Raw genomic sequence first — 14,189 nt, forward strand, 5'->3', positions numbered from 1 at the left:
TACCATATAAGATTTCAAAACCGGTCCTTTGTAATATATTCGACACACAATTTCCAATACTGCAACAGTGTATTCCATTTTTTAGGAGAGCGGACTGAAGGATATTTTTCTTGTAGATGAAAGAAGTCTTAAGAACTACAAACAGTCCCTCCAGGATAATTTAGCTGTTATAGCATAAACGTTGCCCGATATAACACAGGGTCACCACGCAGTTCATCATCCGGTTTCAATGTTCTTCCCCCATATCTTGCTCCATGGTGCATCAGTCTCGGTGTCCACAGGGATCCAGAATAAAATAGATTAAAACCTTCAAGGTGAAAATATCACAAGATTTAAAAATATTGAAAATACTTGACGCGTTTCGCTGTCATCAGATTATTTCATCAGAAAGTGAAGAAATCAAGTGGACGTCCGCACGGAATTCTACAGTTGCTTTAACAGATTATGCTAATGGGGAGGTGAGATCCTACCATAAGAAGAACAGAGGTAGTAGGTCCGATTGTCCAACATATAAGGCTAAAAAACTCAAGATCAGATAGGGATATCACTAAGTCTAAATTGAAACCACTAAAAGAAACTAAATCATTAGGTAGGAAAAATTCTACAGACTCTATTTTATCAACATAACAAAAAAGGAAACTTTATTAGAAGCTAAAACCAAAACTAGGGTCAGGGACTTGAATTATTCACCACTAACATGATCTCACAACAGCCTCTAGACCTGCAAACGCCAAAAATAGGAAGAGACCCAAACAGAGGCTCACGAGGAGGAAAGTGTACAAAGAGGAAGAAAAAGATTAAAACACTGATTAGACCTAGAGGTGTTTTCAATATATCCTCTAAGCCTCTTACTGATTCACAGACTACCCATGAACGGTTTAAAATTTGCATCCTTCTCTAATCCAAATCTCTTTGAATTATTCATAGAACCTAATAAATATATCAGAAACCTATGTAGGAAAATATATTTTACTCTAAAGAGTCTAAAAAAGAAAAGAATATCAGGCGCTCCCATTGTTTACAACAGTTTGTTGTTGGAGGATTATAACCAAGAGACCAATGAGGCTTCTAACAACATTGATTGTGTCCCCATTTTTCATTTTCACTCTTCCGAACCTGGAGACAGGCTAACTAGATTTTAGAACAAACCTCAATTTTTTTCCGATAAACTATAAAAATTATTGTTGCTCAGGAAGGGATGAGTGCAACACAAATATTATTCCCAAAAACATGCAATATTTTTAACTATATTATATTAGTATGGAAATCTTTACATTGTAGTATGGTCTTGACAAATATATTTTTTTTAGAGCAGATTGCAGACAACAATGTAGAGAAAAGATATAATATAAATTACTGGTCCTCCTAAGTCACATAAAACCATGTATATAGCCAGGCATTAGCTGGAAGTAACCTACTAATTCAGACATATGTCTGGACAGGGAAACTCCAGATTGTGATAACAGTTGTTTTGTTGTTGTTGATGTTTTAATAATGGAGGAAGGTTGTTGTTACAGCGACATTTACATTATCCGCGCTACAACTTGTGAAAGTTCAGAGCAACCAAACGAGAGTTAATCCATCTGGCAGAGAAAGCAGAAATTCAAGTAATGAGCCTCTGACCGCAGTAAATATACACCTACAAGTAGTGGCAATGTACTGTGCCAAACATACCTTCACCATGGGAAATAAAACACTGTGGAATCATTACAGATTAAATGGAACAATGTCATCCAAATAGCCGTTAAACAAAAATTATACCATAGGAACCCAGCAACCTGTCATTCTCCAGCTGCACTACATATCCCAATTAAACAAAAAAATTATAATAATAGTAATAAATAAATTAATAAAAAAATTAAATTGTTTAAAAAATTGATTCAAATAATAGCAAAATCAAAAATAATAAACTATTTAAAACATATTATCAATTGGAAAAAAATGCATTATTCCAAGAATAAAGCATTTTTTCAATTATTATCTTCTAAATTCCTAAATGTAGTCATTTTTGTAGAACAAGTGAAATCCTTTATTTAACTATTACGGGTAACATTGGATTTACACTTTGTTGTAGTCAAAGCATTTTTGAACAATTCACAACTATCTCCCCTTCCCCCCCCCCCCCCCCAGCAATATAACTGGTTACACAGGTTTATGGGTCTTGGTATGCATTTCAAAGCAGATTCTTGTTTTACAGGCAGTGGGATACTCTGACATACTGAGAGTTGGGGCAGATAATGTATATTACAGGGATTGCTAATTAGCATAAGCTGACAAAGGCAATTAACTGACATAAGTGTAAAACACAATAAAGAAGGAAAAACATAGCATATATACACATTATTATTAAAAATATTTACAATCTTTTCATGAATGTTATTTTCAAATATGAAGTGAATAACAGTACATAGAGGAGAAACTATTATTTTAATGAATACAATTGACTCACAGAGATTGAACACCTATTGCCCTTTTCATTAAAGAATTGTTCAAGTACATGGGAACAATATCCTGTATTCCCAGCTAGTCTCCCTTCCAAGTACTAACCAGGCGCAATCTTGCGGAGCTTCCAAGTACAGACGAGACTGGATGTGATCAGGATGTGCAGACAATTTTGTGAGGGTCATTTTCTATTGTCTGTTGAACACACGCAATCTAGTCTAATCGCGGGAGTTTAAGTGGAAATTTACTTAACTTTGTGATTTCATGATCTTCATTGTGAGCTATGATCAGAATCTGTGAACTTTGCATTCAAATTTGTAATTGGTTTTAAAAGCCCTTTTGCATCTAATAGCATTGGATGCAAAATATATTAGCAGAAATAGCATTTCTGCTTTCTCTGCCAGATGGGTTAACTCTTGTTTGGTTGCGCTGAACTTTCACAATGTGGTGTGTTCAGAGGTTTGGTACCTCTGTTATTATTCATCAACTGTGTAATCCACTTCCACTTCTTGTAGGTAGGAAGTCTTTGCACCTCCTGTCACATCTCTGGCTCTAGTTGTGGTGTGTTTTGAACCATGTGGAACTGGCAATTGTGTATCTTGTGACTGAAGGCAGAGCTGGTGATATCCTCTCTCCTTCTTCGATAGCTGCATTGACTCATTCAATTGCAATGTCACGTTTCTCCCTTTCCTGTTTTCTGGTTGAGCTTGTTGCTCAGGCTGAACTACATGTGAAATTTGGCTGAAACAGATCTTCCATTAATCACATCTCTGCTAATTGTTTCCTTTATGATATATTGGTGCTATAGTTTGTATTCTTTTTGTCTCTCTCTGTAGTCTTCCAGCATTCCTTCATTTGCATGAGCTTCCCTACTCTTTTCTTTTGAACATTGACATAGGCATTGCTTCCAAATATTATAATATGCTGCAGTTTAGGCTTCTTTCTGTTCCACTATGTGGAGTTTTCCCTTCAGCCTTATTGGGTACACAATTTTGGAGAAAACAGGCTGTCCTGATTGTCTAGCTCTAGTATGTTGATGGCATATCTGCCTCAAAAAGCCTACATTCCGAAAGACTACAATTCTTTCTCTTTGTCATTCCATTCTGTTCAGAGTTGTATGGTACTGAGGTATTCTATTTGGGTGGTCAGGGGCAAGTGCAAATAGCAGATGATGATGATAATAATAATGGTACCCAGCATTAGCGAAACACTTGTGATTGGCTGTTTGCAAATGCTCCGCTTAAGCTGATTGGTGATATCTTTGTATAGGCATATATAATGCTTTTGTGTGCATATTTTTTTTTTCGTACCTGAGGCGGGGAGTTGAAACATAGGCGTAAGTGAGATGTATGTGACGTACGACTGGCATAAACCACTGTTGCCGACTGGCAATTGCGCCTTTTTTTACTGAGCGCAATTTGGGGCCACCTCTGCATCAGTCCCAATATCCTTGGCATCCTGTAACCTACTTGAGCATCATATTTTTTGAGTTTTTCTGGTATCTCATTGTAGCTTCGAAGCCGGGAGAACATTGTGTATCTTGTTTGACCCATGGTAAACGTGAGACAATACTTCTTCCTTCCTGCTCATTGGCCAACGCGTCCGTGGGTATTAAGCCTAGCGAGCGGCTCTTCAGCTCTGCTACTAATAATATTTGGTAAAGATTCCATTCCCAAGCTGGTCGGTCCTAACACCATTGACAAGCTGTGCTTTAGCTAACTACCTTATGGCTTTGGGGTAACTATTTCCTAGATGTCGGTGTTACACATGAATGCTGTTTATAGGTCAGTTATTCTTGACGGTGTTGGCTGCTTCTTTGCATCTTAGCTAATAAAACATATCAGTGAGTTCTCCTTCTACAAGAGCGTGGCTCCCTTTCTGCAACTATGCAGCTGTCATCCTTATACACGGCCTTGCTGGTGAGCTCCTTCACTGATAACATTTAGGACTGGATCCATATAGTGCATTGTTTACTGGTATCTTCCTGGTGATTATAGGGGAGACTGAGCAGTATATGTAACCATCCCCTATACCTACTACGGTCACTGTGCATTATCTGCGCTAATTCCTTCCATGTTGCCTTAATCAAGGTGTCAGCAGAAGCTACATCGTTATTCATATCACTCATCACCCCAGAGTCAGCACACCATGGGCTAGATTTACTAAGCTGCGGGTTTGAAAAAGTGGTGATGTTGCCTATAGCAACCAATCAGATTCTAGCTGTCATTTTGTAGAAGGTACTGAATAAATGAAAGCTAAAATCTGATTGGTTGCTATAGGCAACATCCCCACTTTTTCAAACCCGCAGCTTAGTAAATCTAGCCCCATGTCTGCATTGATGACGCACTCTTGTTAACAGCAGTCTAAATACTGACAGTGTTGTCTTCCTCTTACAGCAGTTCTGACATTCTGCTGAGAATTTTGCTGATTCATCCTCGGTGACCTTTACTTGAAAAGTTTCTTCCATGCAAAACATTCCTGCGTTTAACGTTGATGACTATAATTCTCACTCCAATCTTGTGTCTTTAAAGCCGATTCTGCTCTGAGCACAGTGTCCTGTCCTGCACTCTGTTTGTGCCACTTGTATTCATCCACAGGCTCGTCTGTGACATATTCTAATATGGGAATCACATTGTTATCTGGTCGACCATCATGTGCGGTCACAGGCGTTCCCGGAGCTGTCTGGGAGATCACTGAGTATCAGAGTCGCTGCATAGAAGTCTTTTATTTTTTCTCCAATTCCTCCTCAGTGCTCCAGCATTTCTTTCTTGTTTATTTAGTTAGTTTATTAAAAATTGTATTGGGGATTCTTAACATTTTTAAAGCCTAGGGAGGTCGTTGGGGGAAGGGGGAGAGGGGTTAATGGGGACAGTAATGTGAAAAAGGGGATGGGACGAACGGGTGCACAGAAAATAAGTTACGCAACAATTACACCAACATTCTAACGGTAGGTAAACCGATACACTGGTAGGTTCAATATGTGGGAGAGCGAAAGCACCATCTAAACTTCCATGAAGATAGATCTTGGTTGTCACATTGGCCACTGTGAAAGCCATTGAGATGCTATCACTAAACATTATTGTAACATTTGTATTTAGTGTAAGTGTAACGTTTGCACACAGTGATGGCAGCCTTACAATTCATTAGGATAGAATTTGTCTTTCGTACCCCGATGATGTCACTGGTTTCTAATGAGTTCATTGGCTGCATTCTCATGAATGTTGGTTCAATCCAGAGAATATCTGCCTGCAGTGTGTGTAGGTGACAGGTTCACTTCCAGGACTGGACGCTGTCACATTGGTCGATTGGCAGACACAAGATGAAATCCAATCCATCGCCACCATAAATGCCACGGAATGCTTGATATGGCACAGTGGTCAGCATTGCTGCCTCACAGCACTGGGGTCATGGGTTCAATTCCTACCAGGACATTATCTGTGTGGCGTTTGTATGTTTCCCCCATGTTTGCGCAGGTTTCGTATGGAGAAGAATATAAGCTGATAGCAACTTCTGAAATGTAAATTCTTTATTGAACATGGTGGTAGGCGAGGGCAGCATTGTCCGAATTCTGGAAGCATAGTGAGGTACCCACCAGACACCCAAGCCATTAAACTTTCAGAAAAAGTGAACTTTGACTTTTGTTAGAATAGAGAGAACTAAGTCACTCACTCTTTATCTCCCTAGCAAATCCCCTGGGTTGTATGAGAACTGTTTGAAAATCTCCAGTTTACCTCTGGACCTACCAAATACCTGTTCTTAATACAGGATTGGTCACAGTGGCTCAGTGGTTAGCACTTCTGCCTCACAGCACTGGGGTCAAGAGTTCGATTCCCAACCATGGCCTTATCTGTGTGGAGTTTGTATGTTCTCTCTGTGTTTGCCTGGGTTTCCTCCGGGTGCTCTGGTTTCCTCCCACACTCCAAAAAAAACATACTAGTAGATTTTAAGCTTTCGAGCAGGGTTCTCTTACCTCTCTGTCTGTATGTATTACCCAGTATTGTCTTATCAATGTTTGTTCCCAATTGTAAAGCGCTACGGAATTTGCTGGCGCTATATAAATAAATGTTGACGATTAATTGGCTGCTATCAAATTGACCTTAGTCTGTGTGTGTGTGTGTGTGTGTGTGTTAGGGAATTTAGACTGTAAGCTCCAATGGGGCAGGGACTGATCTGAATGAGTTCTCTGTACAGCGCTACGGAATTAGTGGAGCTATATAAATAAATGATGATGATGATGCTTCCTCCTATATTTCTGAAACACACTGGTAATTGGCTGCTGACAAATTAACCATATTATGTGTATTCTAAGGAACTTAGACTGTAAGCTCAAATGGTGCAGGCTGTGATATGAATGATTACATATGTAGAGCGCTCTGCGATATATAAAGGTTAATAAATACCTACATTGATTATGTTTGAAGCAGGAGTTCTTATCCTGTGGGCTAAAACCCCAAAGCAAAGATCCCATGCTAGTTTGGTGAAAGATAGTTCCTACAACGAGGGATCTGACTCAGACAATTTTTATTTGGTGGGGGGGTTGTCCGGGAAATTGGTGTTGCAAAAATAAAATGAAGGGAATTATAAAGTAAATGCTATTATAATTTGTGTAATTTACCTTGTTGGTAGATAGTGATATGCTTAAAAATGACTTTATTTGTCTTTAATAGTGCACACAGTTCATATATAAATGTTTATGGTAGTTTGTATAAGGGATGAGAAGCTGTTTCAGTTTCCACCACAAGCAGCAGAATAATTAGGGAAACCCCGGATTCTGTCCTGTGTTTTTCACTATTGTGAACATTCCACAGACGTATCTGCAATAGCGCATTTTTGACAGAAGATGGCGCCACAGACACTAGTAACAGATTGCGGAATATTATGTTCCTGTAAGTAATAAGTATACAGTATATACAGAGAAGTGATACGAGGCCGCTGTCACACTGATGCAGGAATAATGTGGTGTCAAACTCATCTCTATATCAGACTTGCCAACTCTCCCGCATTTTGCGGGAGACTCCCGAATTTTGCGAGAGTCTCCCGGGCTCCCGGGCGAGTGTGGCAATCCCCCGCATCTGGATAATTCTGCCCACTTCCTAGTGAAGTGGGCAGAATTAAGTCCCAAACGCCGCGATTCCCGGTGAATCGCGGCGTTTGGCCCCGCCCCCCGCTGTCAAATGACGCATTTTGCGTCATCACGTCATGGGGGCAGGTCCAAAATGACGTCACTTGGAGCCCCCCCCCCCCCCCCCCCCCCCCCCCGTCACGCCCACCTCCTCTGCAGGCTCCCGGATTTCACCAACAGAAAGTTGGTAAGTATGCTCTATATGAAGCAAAATCCATACATCCAACTCACTATTAATGCCATGACATGAACGGGCCCAGTGATAGTATATAATTGCATTTATTTATGATGTACATTATATGTTTGAACTAGTATTGAATTGTATCTCTGCTATATGTACAAATATTTCTACACTCTCTTGTTTTTATTTTGTCACTTTGGAAAGTGCAAAAGTTTTAATGGTTCATGCGGGGAAGGGGTTTAGTCTCTGCGATGAGCCGCTTTGCCAATATATTGATCTAGTTGATCCATATGTGAAGACAAATACAATACATCTAGTGTAGCCACTGTCCATTGTTGTCTGGGTGGCTGTTGGTGGCATCTTCACAAAGCTAAAAATAGAAATTGACCTTTCTTAATGAAAATCCTCTTCCCTGTTTGTGTTAAGTTGCCATAACATTGAATGCAATCATTTCCAGATAGCACTGACTGTGTCACCCACTTAGAAGTTCTGCAATCTTCCTGCATGTTTCTCCTTGGAATATTGCACAACTGTTTGTAATGTGAGGAGTGTGAGCCGGGCTGGTGAGAAGGGTCTGTAGGTACTGCACATAAGAGGATGGATAGCTGTGATAAAGTTTTGCTAACATGGAGCGTTGGGAGAGAATAGGTCGTACATGGTGTCGGTGTGTGAACAGATTACTATTGTGATATTCTGTTCCCCTTTTAGAATTAGGAGGAATTCATCTAAAGGTGCATATTTGCATCTGAACAAATGTTGCAAAGTATGTGGTGCAAATGCAATTTTTCTTTTGTCTTTCAGGCAGGAAAAACAGTGTCTGCTTGTGCACGTAGGACAAAAATGCTGGACAGCTTTATATTTACACTGCAATTTAGAATTCAGCTAGGATGCTCAAAACCAACCACCCCCCCCCCCCCTTCCATAGACCACGGGCCCCCTCTATCACCTGCTGCTTTATACATGGTGGTTGTGCTCAGTGATCACCAGACTTTCCAGTTTTTCACATTTTAATTAAAAATTAAATATGGCCTCCATATCTTTAAATTTGGTGAAAGGACAATATTGAATACTTAAAACTGTGGAAGTATGTGTTTTTTTAAACTCCAGCCTCAAACAGGAATAATTGGGGGCAGAAGGGGTAGAAATTTTGAACAAAATATTCTAGCAAAGTAAAAAAAACAAAGAATAATACTGCAGTACCACTTCTGACCACTAGAGCCCTCCCAGAGCCCCCACACTGTGTGGCAGGATTGCTCTATATACCATCTCATCATCATCATCACCATTTATTTTTATCGCGCCACTGATTCCGTAGCGCTGTACAGAGAACTCACTCACATCAGTCCCTGCCCCATTGGAGCTTAAAGTCTAAATTCCCTAACACTCACACATATTTGTGTGTATATTATTTTTAAAACTGAATTCTAACCTTGCATCAAAGTTCTGTAAACGAGTAAAAGGGTCACGTGACAGCCGCACAGTATGTGGACATTCAGCGCTTTCAGATTTGTGCGAACGCGTCAGTTTGTCCACCTCCAGTATAGCAATGTGCGTTCTCCGCCACGTAAGGAGGAAGGCCCCCACAAAACGGGAACACCCCTACTTTTGCAGGATGCATATGAAAATCATGAGAGTAAGGGCACATCGGGACTGTCTAATTACTCTGTGTGTGTATGTAAGGGAATTTAGACTGGAAGTTCCAATGGGGCAGGGACTGATGTGAGTGAGTTCTCTGTACAGCGCTGCGGAATTAGCGGCGCTATATAAATAAATGGTGGTGATGATGATGATGATGATGATGATGATGACATTCCACTGAAAGTATAGGGTGACTCCCATGAGCAGCCTAAAAGGCCAGTCCTTAGTGTGGGGGGGATTAGGCCCAGCAGACACCTGATAACCTGGGAAGGCCTCCATCAGTCCGCCCTCTCCACCACTTGAACATCATGTAAATACCTCCTGTCTCCCTGGCACACATCTGTATGCCAGGCCAGCTACGTCTGTTCTGAATCCTGTATAAGACAATGTCTTCTGGATGCATAATGATGGCTGATCCGGGTGCCCAGTGACTGCAGAAAGACAAGGTTCTGTCTCTGTCTGTAAGATGTGTAAGTCAGCTACAGGAGATGAATTGGGGCCAGCTTGAAAAACATTAATTACTTTGCAGATCGGCACTATGTAAATGCCAGTTGTAATGACTCAGATCGTACTGAGAATCTGCAGCTGTAACCTCCTTCTCTTACCAAGATGGACGCTGCCATGACTTCCATCCGTGGGCATGGAGGTGGCCTCTACCACCGTTCAATGCCGTGGTATTATACTTCCTAGGTATACAAGATGCACCCGGTCGCCAGTATCGTGCACTATAATGCCAGTTCTCTGGCCACGTAATGATTCATCTTCAGCTTTAAATCTGCCGTTGAGATGCTGGAAACTCGTAACTTGTTGTAATCTGGATATTGACTCTATTTTGTGATCTGCACTGTGGCACTTTAATTATTCATCTCATTGGATTCCCTTTGCATATCATTCGGATACACATGTTCCATATAAAACAACCTCCGGTCAGTGAAATGATCAGAGACCGGCTGCACTGGTCTTATAAGTGAACGTTACAACATTTTCTCCAGTAGTGACATCATCCGCAAACTGCAAATCAGATCCCCAAATATGTGCTGTGAACCTATCACAGAAAGGACCTTCTTAGGGCAGCAATTCACATTTACGAGATATCTTGTATCTTCAGTTGGAAGTCGGGGTAACCTCAGGTCCTCCTGAGAAAGATGGCAGAGGCGCCCAGGATACGCCATGTACAGTCGCTGACGGCTGTGAGGACTTGTCCTCACATTCATTCTCTTTTCTCTGACATCGTACAAACGCCTCAGGAATGATTACTAGGAATTGTCCTCCTTTCTGCTACAAAACATGGTTTAGTTATTTTCATGGGAAAAAAAAAAACTTCAAGATGTTGGTGGGAAATTTAAGAGTTAAATTTGATGTAAAATTTGCATTTATCACAGAAGAAATACAACTGTCAGTCATTACCCGAGACCCCTCATCACCATCTTGTCTCTCGGTCCCTGACCGTGTCATTACAGCGTGCTCTCACTCTGTCATTATCTCACCATTGTGAGGGCTCAGACTGTGCAGCTGGAGAAAGAATTCTTTCTTTAGAATATGACGAGGAGACTGCAGTGCCTGGAAAGCGTCCGGGGCTAGGACCCAACCGCCCCTGGCCCTTTCCTTCCATATGTCCTGATTCTCTGATACCCTTACGGCTCCGTCATAAAATGTAAGCTTATCCTAATGTAAATGTAAATGTAAGCTTATCCTTTCCTTTGTATTGTTACGTGTTTAAATGTGCGCATCACCTACATAAAGCGGAGGCGGCCATTTTGTGCGCTGAAGAGTTCACTGGGGACCATACTTGCCAACTCTCCCGGAATGTCAGGGAGACTCCCTGAAATAGGGGTGATCTCCCTCACTCCCTGAAGAGTCTGGCATTCTCCCTGATGCTGAGCCAGTACAAGACGTGGTTGGCTTCGCCATCTGTGACATGATGACACAGTTCAGAAATTGTGTCCTATGTCCATGTATTGATGCCTATGGAGGTGGCCATTTTCATGGAGACCAAGATTTAATCAAAGACTGACAGGTAAGACAACATGACTTCAGTAATGGAGACAGAAATGTAAAAGACACTTCAGTCTCTAGAGATTCATTAGCTGCTTTTCTTTAACGCATAGTTGCCTACTCTCCTGGAATATCCGGGAGACTCCCACATTTCTGGGAGGCCTCCTGGGAGAGCTGGGCAACCTCCCGGTTCTCGCCCCCGCAATAGATAAGTGGTGAGAGACGGGGCTTAATGACGCAAATATTGCATCATCTTAGCCCCGTCCCCTGCTGTAATTGGCCAAAATGGTGACAATCGTTTAGGGGGCAGGGCCAAAATGATGCGATTCATCAAGCACCCCCCTTGCACGCCCACCTCCCCCGGGATCTCCCTGAAGTCATCAAGGAAAAGTTGGCAGGTATGCTGGGGACTAGTGACATCACTATGTGGGATATTCTATGGACGATTTAATGCACACCTGGCCACCCTGAGGCTCTCCAGGTGTTGTGAAACTACAAGCCCCAGCATGCTTTGCTAGTAAGTAGACAGTAGATAGCTGGCATGCTGGGACTTGTAGTTTGACAACACCCGAGAACCACAGTCTGATCTACTTGTCTCTTCAAGATGGTCCCTCTTTATATTTTGTTTCCTGTAACATTTTCTCACATTTTTTTCTGCGACTTCCTCCTCCTTTTATGCTAATGAGCACAAAGTGGGTGTGGTTTAGTAAACGCTGCAATAAAATCTCAGTTTTATAGAATAAATGTTATGTAGTAACTTCTTCTTTTCTTCCGACTGAATCAGCGCCCCACATTAAAGGAATAGGAAATTATCTGAAGTTAAAAGAGAACAACTATAAAACAAAATCTTTTTTTTTTTAGCTACCACTGAAAATAATCAACAACTATGTTTTAAGGACTAAAATAGGACATTTTTACATCCTAAATAATATACAATGGGCCTGATTAATTAAGCAAATTAAGGCAAAAAAATTAGTAAGTTTTCTCCTGGACAAAACCATGTTACAATGCAAGGGGTGCAGATTAGTTTATTATTTTGCATAAATTAAATACTGGCTGTTCTTTCATGTAGCACACAAATACTTGATAGCTTTATTTTTACACTGACATTTAAAGATGATCTAGGACATGTCCTACCCCAACTATAAATCTGTCCCCACATTTTAAATTTATCTCCCCCTCCAATGTAACATGGGTTTGTCCAGTTGCAAAGTTACTCATTTTTTTTTACTTTACTTTATTTAATGAGTCAGGCCCAATATGTGTTAAAAAGTGATTGTTAAGAACTTGTCAGACTACTCCACTTCCAGAGATCACCTCTGTACGGGAGCGAGAATCCCGAAATTCGGGTTAGTCTCCCGGGCTCCCGCGAGAGCTGGCATTTCTCCGGCATCCCGGAATACCCTTGTTAAAATGATGCGATTCACAGAGAATCGCGTCATTTTGGCCGTGCCCCCGCGACAAAACGACATTTTACTCGTGGGGGTGAGGCCAAAATGATGCGATTCGAGGCGCCCTGCCCCCTCCCGCCCATTAGTCACGCCCCTCTCACGGACGTCACTACTGAAAGTAGGCAAGTATGATTTATTATATTATTAAATTATACAACAAGCATAAAACAGGAGCACATAAAACACAACAACCAGGTGAAACCTTCACGTAACAGAGCTCACAGCGATGACTGACAGCGAGGTGAGGTAATGACTCTGCCGAAATCATCTATTAGGAGGTGACCGGTATCCTAATCAGCTGGATGTCCCCAGGCTAAATATAGGAGCAATACTGCCCTAAATAAGTAAAAAGTTCCAAGGGTGGCACAGGTTGTGTTTAGGGACATACGAGTAATTATACATATCCAGTCACGTACAGCCGGTATACATGGAACAGGTCAGAATGAACGGACAAAATGCGTTAAGAAATATATTATTCACTGCAGAGTTCTGCCAGCAAGTACTCAGGGGTCTATTTATGACCCACTTCAATATTTCCTCGTTAATTATCGTCCCTTATCGACACTTTTTGCAGCAATAAATTATGAAGTTTCGGACTTGTACTATATGTAAGAACAGCGTAACCAATAACAGGCGGCCCTGGCGATGACTCTGCATTACTCACAGCTCTGGGTACTGACCCAGTATCTCTATTGCGTTGTGTTATCGTCGGTCAGCACATGCCTGGAGTCTTGAGGAGGGTGAGGAGGATCTAGTATCTAGTCTGCCAGGACCGGAGCAGAGGATCCCTCTCCGGGAATGCTCTCCCCATAGGCTAGAACTGCTAACTCCATCTTCAACCACCAATATTAAAGCAGCCATTGGCGACTGTCATTTCTACCGCTGGTATGGCGCAGTTGTAAGGAGGAGAGACAGCGGAGGATTGAGATATTAAAGATGAACTAGTCCATAACCATGACCGTCCTGTAGCAATTATTTTCCTTTGCTGGGCACTGTTGTGGTCTTCCACCAGCTCGGAGTAGCTTCGTGCCCGGCTTCCTTCTCTGGCATCATCTTCACAGCTGGATACAGACCCATGATGCTTGTTCCCTGTGTTGATAGAAGTTATGGAGGAGGCCTCAGAGGTCATTGTAGAAGAAGCAGAGATAGTAACAGCAATGACAGTTGGACCCTCCTGGACCAGCGGCTGAACCGAGATGCCCTCGGTGTGATGAGACGCCCCAGCTCCACCTTGTGATTGTCCGCTGCCTTTACACAATTTTAAACTGCTTTATTTTTGTGAGAAGATGATTAAGTTGGAGGTAGCGGATCTAAAGTGCTGCTATCTCTATCAAGGGCCGGATTAACCATTGTTCTAACT

The 14,189-nt window shown here is 41.7% G+C and overlaps 1 long non-coding RNA gene across 1 annotated transcript in view; it reads right to left on the minus strand.

Moving 5' to 3' along the window:
• Window positions 1-14,189, minus strand: part of LOC142101942 (uncharacterized) — a 25,915-nt gene continuing 11,726 nt past the window's right edge. The window contains exon 3 of the long non-coding RNA XR_012679164.1: window positions 1-307. This is a non-coding gene — a long non-coding RNA (uncharacterized LOC142101942). The remainder of the gene's footprint in view (window positions 308-14,189) is intronic.

Source organism: Mixophyes fleayi, chromosome 9, assembly GCF_038048845.1.
Source record: "Mixophyes fleayi isolate aMixFle1 chromosome 9, aMixFle1.hap1, whole genome shotgun sequence".
NCBI classification, from domain to species: Eukaryota; Metazoa; Chordata; class Amphibia; order Anura; family Limnodynastidae; genus Mixophyes; species Mixophyes fleayi.